The sequence below is a fragment of the Aptenodytes patagonicus genome, chromosome W (genome assembly GCF_965638725.1).
Source record: "Aptenodytes patagonicus chromosome W, bAptPat1.pri.cur, whole genome shotgun sequence".
NCBI lineage: Eukaryota > Metazoa > Chordata > Aves > Sphenisciformes > Spheniscidae > Aptenodytes > Aptenodytes patagonicus.
Genome location: NC_134981.1, coordinates 10,982,836 through 10,992,708, shown reverse-complemented (window position 1 = coordinate 10,992,708; position 9,873 = coordinate 10,982,836). Strand labels below are relative to the sequence as shown.

At 43.9% G+C, this 9,873-nt stretch overlaps 1 pseudogene; it reads left to right on the top strand.

Annotated features, from left to right (window-relative positions):
- Positions 1-1,040: 1,040 nt before the first annotated feature.
- On the top strand, positions 1,041-1,911 carry LOC143172164 (recQ-mediated genome instability protein 1-like; annotated as a pseudogene).
- The last annotated feature ends 7,962 nt before the right edge of the window (positions 1,912-9,873 follow it).

The window sequence follows — 9,873 nt, the reverse complement described above, 5'->3', positions numbered from 1 at the left end:
GAGTAAACAAATGAGTTATTTCCCTCAAGTAACTGTACAGTTTCTTCTAAGTGGTGGAGTTTTGGGGAGAACTTTAAGGCAGGGTATTTTTTTTCTTAGCTGCAGGTTATAATGTCAGAAGACAAGCCTTGTGTTTCTTAACTATTCTTACAGTAATTTTTCTTTGGTGTAATTCTGTAGGGAGGTTGAGCTCCTTGGTCATACCCCTTAAGGGGATAAACAGGTTCCAAATGCAGTTATACAACTTAAACGTGCATAGCTACTTCCAAAACTAACAAGAAGCTAGAGCTTATTAACCACTGATGTTCTTGAGACAATGACTGCCAAAACTTGGTACTATTGCAGCCAAACCCTGGACTGGGTCTCTAGATAACATTGATATTTCAGGCTAGCCTTCTGTTGTCAGTTCCAAAGCTTTCATTGTGTTAAAGTGTAAAAATTGCACCTGTGGAACAAATACTTACAGATCCCAACTTGTTTATATTGTAAATGGGGCTTCTCACTTGTGTTCTTAATAGTCCTAATGAGATGGGAGAATAATTTCTTGGATCAATTTTTAAAGTAGACTGGGTGTGAACAGCAGCACTGATAGGAATAAAACAAACAAAAAATAGTTGGAGGAGAACCTTTCTTCTTCTAGTTATTATATGTTCTCTTTCCATCCACAGCAAAAGGATTTCAGGTGTATACTTCCAATTAAATCAACAGGAAAAGATGAAGCCACCAAGAAGGGTTGCTTGTAGAAGTCTCAGTGCTTTCCTGATACTTTGTGATGAATAAACTGTATAGGCTGTTTATGCTGATTGAAGCTTACTTGTTTAATTATTGGAACTGCATGTTTATTTTTAGCATCAGTGGAAGTGTTTTTAATTGTAATTGCTTCTACATTGTCACATTTAGAATAGCTGAACTTTGAATTGAGAGCAAATTTCTATACAATGCAAGTGAGAGACGTCATAACTTTATTGTCGGAAGAATAAAAGCACCTTTCTGGGTTTTGTTCTAGAGAATTCACTTTTTTTCTTTTAACTTTAAAGAAAATGTCTGCATCTAACATTACAGCAAGAGTGGAAACTTGGCTTTCATCTATGTGGCATGTTGAAGTTCCTTTGATATGGCTGGAAGCCTGTATTAATTGTATCTGTGAAAAAAAATAGCAGTAATAACTTAAGTCAAGCTAAGATTAACAGACAGATATTTGAGCAATGGCTTCTTACCAGATCTAAGAGATTTGGAATATCCCATTTTGCCTGATTGCATTTTAGATGCTCCCAAAAGGGAGTTGTCTGGCTTCTACTCCATACAGATTGATTCACTGGTTGATGTTAGCCAACCAGCATGTTCACAGTTGCAGAAGCTCAGAGGAAAAAATACTGTAAATGAAGAAGTAACAGCCAACACTTGAGCATTCCAAGAATCCTGGGAAGCAAAGTGTACTCAAATGCTGATGCTGCAACTAACTGATGGGATAGATCAAATTCAGGGCATGGAATATCAACCAGTCCCTGTTCTCCATAGTAATCTTCCTCCTGGAACAAAAAAACACTGTACAGGGGAATATTGCATGTTGTCTTGGAGTTCTTCTTAAACCAGAAAATGTGAAATTCTTGGTGAATTGGATGAAGTGGAGGTTCTTACAGTGGAGTATACTCAGGAAAAAGTCCTTGCTAGATTAATTGGGGAAGCTGAGAACCTTAATCCTGTTGGACAAACTGATCATGAACAAATTGTTCCAAGGCATTAGGACAAAATCTAGGCCCTTCAATTGAAGATCTTTTAGCTAGTCTTGATGAAAATAATGAATATGCTTTGAATAATGTAACACCTTCAGAAAGCGGATACTGCAGTAGAAGTGACAATTTTAGTACAGCCTCAGGTTCGCTCACTGCACATGATGAAAATGTTTTGTAACAAGAATTTGGAAATTCTTCCGGGCCCTATCCGGAACGAAACGGGAGATCTGGTTACCCAGGATACGGAGAAGGTGGAGGTACTCAATGACTTTTTTGCCTCTGTCTTCACCGGCAAGTGCTCGAGCCTCACCGCCCAAGCCGCAGAAGGCAAAGGTGGGGACTGGGAGAATGAAGAGCCACCCACTGTGGGAGAACATCAGGTTTGAGACCATCTAAGGCACCTGAAGGTGCACAAGTCCATGGGACCCGATGAGATCCATCCACGGGTCCTGAAGGAACTGGCGGATGAAGTTGCTAAGCCACTATCCATTGTATTTGAGAAGTCGTGGCAGTCTGGAGAAGTTCCCACTGACTGGAAAAGGGGGAACATAACCCCCATTTTTTTAAAGAGGGAAGAAAGGAAGACCCGGGGAACTACAGGCCAGTCAGTCTCACCTCTGTGCCTGGGAAGATCATGGAACAGATCCTCCTGGAAGCTATGCTAAGGCACATGGAGGACAGGGAGGTGATTGGAGACAGCCAGCGTGGCTTCACCAAGGGCAAGTCCTGCCTGACTAACCTAGTGGCCTTCTCTGATGGGGTGACTCCATCAGTGGACAAGGGAAGGGCTACAGATGTCGTCTCTCTGGACCTCTGTAAGGCCTTTGACGCAGTCCCCCACAACATCCTTCTCTCTAAACTGGAGAGGTATGGATTTGATGGGTGGACTGTCCGGTGGGTGAGGAATTGGTTAGATGGTCGCATCCAGAGGGTAGTGGTCAACCGTTCAATGTCCAGATGGAGACTGGTGATGAGTGGCGTCCCGCAGGGGTCTGTATTGGGACCGGTACTGTTTAATATCTTCATCAATGCCATAGACAGTGGGATCGAGTGTACCCTCAGCAAGTTTGCAGATGACACCAAGCTGAGTGGTGCAGTCGACACGCCAGAGGGATGGGATGCCATCCAGAGGGACCTGGACAAGCTCAAGAAGTGGGCCTGTGTGAACCTCATGAGGTTCAACAAGGCCAAGTGCAAGGTCCTGCACCTGGGTCGGGGCAACCCCTGGTTGCAAGGTCCTGTACCTGGGTCGGGGCAACCCCTGGTATCAATACAGGCTGGGGGATGAAGGGATTGAGAGCAGCCCTGCTGAGAAGGACTTGGGGGTACTGGTGGATGAAAAGCTGGACATGAGCCAGCAATGTGCGCTCGCAGCCCAGAAGGCCAATCGTATCCTGGGCTGCATCAAAAGAAGCGTGGCCAGCAGGTTGAGGGAGGTGATTCTGCCCCTCCGCTCTGCTCTGGTGAGACCCCACCTGGAGTACTGTGTCCAGCTCTGGAGCCCTCAGCATAAGAAAGACACGGACCTGTCGGAGCGGGTCCAGAGGAGGGTCACAAAAATGATCAGGGGGATGGAACAGCTCTCCTATGAAGAAAGGCTGAGAGAGTTGGGGTTGTTCAGCCTAGAGAAGAGAAGGCTCCGGGGAGACCTTATTGCAGCCTATCAGTACTTAAAGGGGGCTTATAAAAAAGATGGCAGCAGACTTTTTAGCAGGGCCTGTTGCGACAGGACAAGGGGGAATGGCTTTAAACTAAAGGGGGGTAGATTTAGACTAGATATAAGGAAGAAATTTTTTACGCTGAGGGTGGTAACACATTAGAACAGGTTGCCCAGAGAGGTGGTGGATGCCCCATCCCTGGAAACATTCCAGGTCGGGTTGGACGGGGCTCTGAGCAACCTGGTCTAGTTGAAGATGTCCCTGCCCACGGCAGGGGGGTTGGACTAGATGACCTTTAGAGGTCCCTTCCAACCCAAGCTATTCTATCATTCTAAATATTCAGGTGAGGAAAAAAAAGTGTATACATAAATGGGATTAAAAGCTATGTACTTATTTAAAAAACCAAAACCAACCCCTCCAAATGTTTCTAACATCACTTACTAACAGAAAAGAATGTTTGTAACATACAGGGAATCTGGTTTTTGGCATGTTAATCATTACTAATTATTTTGAACCCGCAGCCAACCTTATTCATTAGCTCTTAATGTTTACTAGTCTAACCTCTTCACAATGTAGTCAAATACTTGTGTTCCAAATATGTTGTATATGTATACTTACGTTGGCCTTAATTTTGAATTTTTTTTATTTCTGCTTTATAGAATGTATTTTAAAAGAAACAAGCCTAACAAATTATAAATGAAAACTTTTTGGTGGAAGCTCTTTAGTCACTTTCAAAGGATAATATACACCTTACTGTGTGTATAGAGTATCAGAAATGGTTTGCTTTTTTTCTTTCCTGTCCTTGATATTTTTTTTTTTTTTGCAAAGAATGTAAAATTGGTAGTTAGAAGAGGAGGTTTTTTTTGGATTGGACTGTCAGTATCTTCTTTGGTAGCCTTTTCTTCCTCCAAATAATAGCTGTTAGACCATGGGAAACTGCTCTAAGAGACTGTTATTATTGCCTCTGCCCCCCCCTCCCCGCCAATAATTAAGAGGCATCATTTGAGACTCCAAGAGACCTAAAGAAAACTAGAGAGAATTTGTTAAGTAAGGTAAAAATGGAGGGAGGTAGAAGAGGGGAAAGCTTTGTAAAGCATGAGCCTTTTTAAGCTTTATTTCATACAGGTAATAAATGTATGAATTCCTGTGTCCCTTCCCTTCCTGTCCTCCCTTTTCTCTCTCAAAAGAAAACCTGAGCAAACCATGAAGCTGCAAGTCATCTTTGGGTTCTTATTTTCTGAGAGGCTGTATTGGGTCTGGCTGGGATGGAATTAACTTTCCTCATAGTGCTGTGCTTTGTATTTGTAGCTAGAAGGGCATTGATAACACACCAATGTTTTGGCTACTGCTGAGCAGTGCTCCCACAGCATCAAGGCTCTCTCTCCAACACCCCCACCCCCAAAGGCCAGTAGGCTGGGGGAGGGCAAAAGATTGGGAGGGGACAGAGCCAGAACAGCTGACCCAAACTGACCAAAGGGATATTCCATACCATATAATGATGTGATCAGCAATAAAAGCTAAAAGAAAGGAGGAGGAGGAGGAGGGGGGACATATGTTATTAAGGCGTTAATAAGATCTTCTGAAGGAACTGCTATGCATACTGAGGCCCTACTTCCCAGGAAGTGGCTGGATATCTCCTACTGATGGGAAATAGAGAATAAATCTTTTTGTTTTCTTTTGCTTCCATGTGTGGCCCTTGCTTTTCTTTATTAAACTGCCTTTATCTCAACCCACGAGTATTTAATCTTATTTTCTCCCCTTGTCCAGAAGAGGAAGGGGAGTGATAGAGTGGCTTGGTGGGCACCTGGCTGCCAGCCAAGATCAACCCACCACAGAGGCTGTTGGAGATTGTGCATGATTTAGAACTGTAACAGAAAAAGCTTTTGTCTGGTGAGAGATTGGATTTCCTTATAATTGCTTTCATTTGACTGGACAGCCAGCAAGGTTTAATATTCTTCAGTTATTAGCTACAGAATCAGAACAGAACAGTTCAGTTGGAAGGGACCTACAACAATCATCTAGTCGAACTGCCTGACCACTTCAGGGATGACCAAAAGTTAAAGCATGCTATTAAGGGCATTGTCCAAATGCCTCTTAAACACTGACAGGCATGGGGCATTGACCACCTCTCTAGGAAGCCTGTTCCAATGTCTGTCCACCCTCTCGGTAAAGAAGTGTTTCCTAATGTCATGTCTGAACCTCCACTGACGCAGCTTTGAACCCTTCCCATGCATCCTGTCACTGGATACCAGGGAGAAGAGATCAGCACCTCCGTCTGCACTTCCCCTCCTCAGGAAGCTGTAGAGAGCAATGAGGTTGCCCCTCAGCCTCCTTTTCTCCAAGCTAGACAAACCCAGAGTCCTCAGCCGCTCCTCATAGGACATGCCTTCCAGCCCTTCCACCACCTTTGTTGCCCTCTTCTGGATGCATTCAAGTATGTTAACATCCTTTTTAAATTGTGGGGCCCAGAACTGCACACAGTACTCAAGGCGAGGCCGCACCAATGCTAAATACAGCAGGATAATCACCTCTTTTGACCGGCTGGTTATGGTTTGATGCACCCCAGGATGCGGTTTGCCCTCTTGACTGCCAGGGCACTCTTATTGAGCCTGCTGTCAACCAGCACCCCCAGATCCCTTTCTGCAGGGCTGTTCTCCAGCCACTCCTCTCCCAATCTATACTTGTGCCCGGCGTTACTTTGTCCCAGGGGCAGAATCTGGCATTTGTTCTTGTTAAATTTCATGCCACTGATGATTGCCCAATGCTCCAGTCTATCTCGATCCCTCTGCAAGGCCTCTTGTCCCTCAAGAGAGTCACGAGCACCTCCCAGTTTAGTATCATCAGCAAACTTGCTAGTGGTGCATTCAACTCCTGCATCCAGCTCATTGATAAAAATATTGAACAGAACTGGCCCTAGAATTGAGCCCTGAGGAACACCGCTGGTGACCAGTTGCCAGCCAGATGTAGCCCCATTCGCTACAACCCTTTGAGCTCTGCCCTTCAGCCAGTTCATCATCCAGCGCATCGTGTACCTGCTCATCTCACAGTTGGACAACTTGTCCAGAAGGCTGCTGTGAGGGACAGTATCAAAAGCCTTCCTAAAATCCAGAAAAACTACATCCACCGCCTTCCCTTCATCCACTAGGTGGGTGACCTTATCGTAGAAGGATATCAAACTAGTTAGACAGGCCTTTCCCTTTGTGAACCCATGTTGACTGTGCCTGATGATTGCACTGTCCTTTAAATGTCTTTCAAAAGCATCCAGTATGATCTTCTCCATAATTTTCCCAGGTACTGAGGTGAGACTAACAGGTCTGTAGTTTCCTGGGTCTTCCCTCATGCCCTTCTCGTCAATTGGAATAACACTGATGAGCTTCCAGTCAGTGGGGACCTCCCCAGACTCCCAAGACCTTTGGTGGGGGTCCTGCTGATCAAGAGGGGTCCTGCTGTAACATCCGCTAGTTCCTTCAGTACCCTGGGGTGAATCCCATCAGGCCCCATGGACTTGTGAACATTCAGCTGGTACAGCTGGGCCCTTACAATGTCAGTGTCCACAAATGGAAAGTCACTGTTACCGCAGTCGTGGTCCTCCAACTCAGAGGACTGGGCAGCCCAGGGTATTATTAAAGACTTATTATTAAATGTATTCACTCTGAAATTGTAGAATAAGGCAGTGGCTAGACCAAAGATGTGGTAGGATTCCAAATAAACTAGGCTGGCCAAACCAGTTTGAGGATTAGCCTAATTCTTCCAGATACCAATTTGGCCACAGTGATACATGTATTTATAACCCAGCAACTTCTTTCTTGTTGAATGAAGGTAGCGTCCTAAGGAAGCAACAGCTAGTTGTAATAATATCATCTTAAAGTACCAGTTAGGAATATTAAAGGATAAAGGATTTCCTGAAGGGTGTGCTGTATTGGTCCAGTCTAGGACCATTACTGTGATTTCACACTAAAAAAAATATAATATTTCAGGTCACATCAGAAGGAGACTTTTCACAGAAGTTGAGTATGGAGCACTATTAGATAGAACATTAAATATAACTTTGGGAAAGAAATATAAACCCCTATTTCTTAATATCTTTTGTGGGGGAATTTTTATTGTACCCCTTGAGGTGAATTAAAAACATGTTTGTGCTTAAATATAAAGAACAAAATTAATGAACACCGCATTGGACAGAGTCCTACCACCATAAGTGGTTCTACAAGGTGTCTGCAAAGATGCATCACGAGCTGATTCCTTATATACACTTGCACCAGCACCAATCCCATGAGCAGTTGCATGGGGTGCCTCAGCCCGGCCTTGGGTCCATCCCCCGTCCCAGCTCTGCTGCCCAAAGGTGGCCCCTGAGTGCTTGTATTCCAGGATGGCTACAAGACAATGCTGTGGCTGTTTCTTATTTCATCACCAGGGGAAACTTCACTCCCTTACAGGGAGTCGTTCTGTCTCTGGCATTCCTGCTTCCAGCCAGTTCAACCCCTTCTGCAGTTGGGCCTTCTTGCCCTCCATGCCAGATCATTCCTTGGTCACCAATTACCACTGCTGAGCAGTTAAAATTTGAATTTCCCCTTCACTCGCTATAATAATCTCAAGCATGTCTGTTTAGAATAAAATCTTAATAACTTTAAGCTTTTCTTTGTAGGTAGAGTGATTTACAGTACTGTTTTTGAGTTATCTGGTGTCAAGCAAACTTAAATGTATTTACCTGGGAGGAAAGGGCAAAAAGGACTTTAAAAAGTAAATACTACTTCTCATTTCTAATCCAATTCTATTCATTATCGTCCTAGAAGGAACAGAGTGCTAGGAATAATGACAGCAAACTGAAGATTAAGGGCAGCCTGACGTTGCAACTCTTTTTTAATCCAACATAAGAGGTAGAAGTTTCCTACAACTCTGCTTCTCATATAAATGTATGTGTAGCAGACTTTTGTACCAGTATGTCACTTTTTAATCTTTTGTCCTTGAGGAATTTTTCCCTGTTCACATCGTGTTTTCTAACAGGGCAAATTGCAATGTGTTCCTGTCAGAATCTGACCTGTTTCTGCTTCTTAGCCTTCTCTTACGGCTGAACAAACCTGGTTCTTTCATCCTCTCCATGGAGTGGCATATGCTCTAGCCCCATGACCACCTTGGCAGCCATCTGCTGGACCTGCTCCACTATGTCAGTGGCTTTCTTGTAGTAGGGAGCCCAAAATGGGACACAGTACTCCACATGCAGTCTCACAAGTGCTGAACACAGAAGAAGGATCACTTTCCTGGACCTGCCTGATACTCTCTAATAGAGCCTGGTACGTGGTTGGTCATCTTCATTGCAAGAACACACTGCTGACTCATGTTCAACTTGTTGTCCACCAGGGCACACAGGTTTCATTCTGTAAAGTTGCCTTCTAACTAGTCGGCCCCCAGCCTGCATTGTTGCATGGGGTTATTTGTGCCCAGATGAAGAACTTTGCATTTGCCTTTGCTGAACTTAATGAGGTTTCTATCGGACTATTTCTCCAGCCTGCTGAGGTCCCTGCTCTCTAGTATATTGACTATTTTCTCTCCCCCCCAGTTTGGTAGCTTCTCCCCTGCTTTTCCTTTATCCATGCAGTCAGTAATCTCTTTGTAGAAGGTAATCAGATTGGTCAGGCATGACTTGCCCTTGGTAAACCCATACTGTCTGTTCTTCCCAATCACCACTACCTCCTTCATGTGCCTGGATAGGGCTTCAAGGAGGATTTGCTCTAACCTTTGCAGGGACTGAGGTCAGGCTGCCCAGTCTGTAGTTCCCTGGATCCTCCTCCTTGTCCTCCTTGAAGATGGGTGTGACATTTGCCTTTTTCCAGTCATCAGGAACACCTCTCCAATTGCCATGACCTTTCCAATATGATAGAGAGTGGCCCTGCAATGACATCAGCCAGCTCCCTTCAGCACCCTCAGCTGCATCCTGTCTGGTCCCATGGAGCTGTATATATCTGTTGGGTTAAATACTCCCTAACTGTATCTTTTCCCACAGTAGGTAGTATCACATTTCCACAGACTCTATTAGTAGGCTTGGGGAAATGGGGGGCCAGAAAGGTTACTATTAAACCACAAATCTGGCATTTACTGTAAAGAAAAACATACTTAGCAGCCTCAGGACTGCTGGCTTCCTAAACACATGCTTAGATAATTTACCCCCTGGTATCATCTATTAGTGCAGTTGCCCTCATACAGTTTCTACAAACTAGAAAATACAGTGCTATTAAATAGAAAGTGTAATTAAAGATCCACTTGTAATTTAAAGCATTTAAAAAAAGTCATTCAATAGATACATTTCATGAAAACACGTGTTATTGTCTGGATCCTTTTACTTACAGATTGAGGATTTCCTCTTGAGTACAAAAATTGATGAGAAATACCTTTGAGCTGACATACCTAAACTAACATACTGCATAAAGCATATGTGCAGCAACTGCCTAAATAAAATAAATGTTATATCTCTTTAAAATGTATGT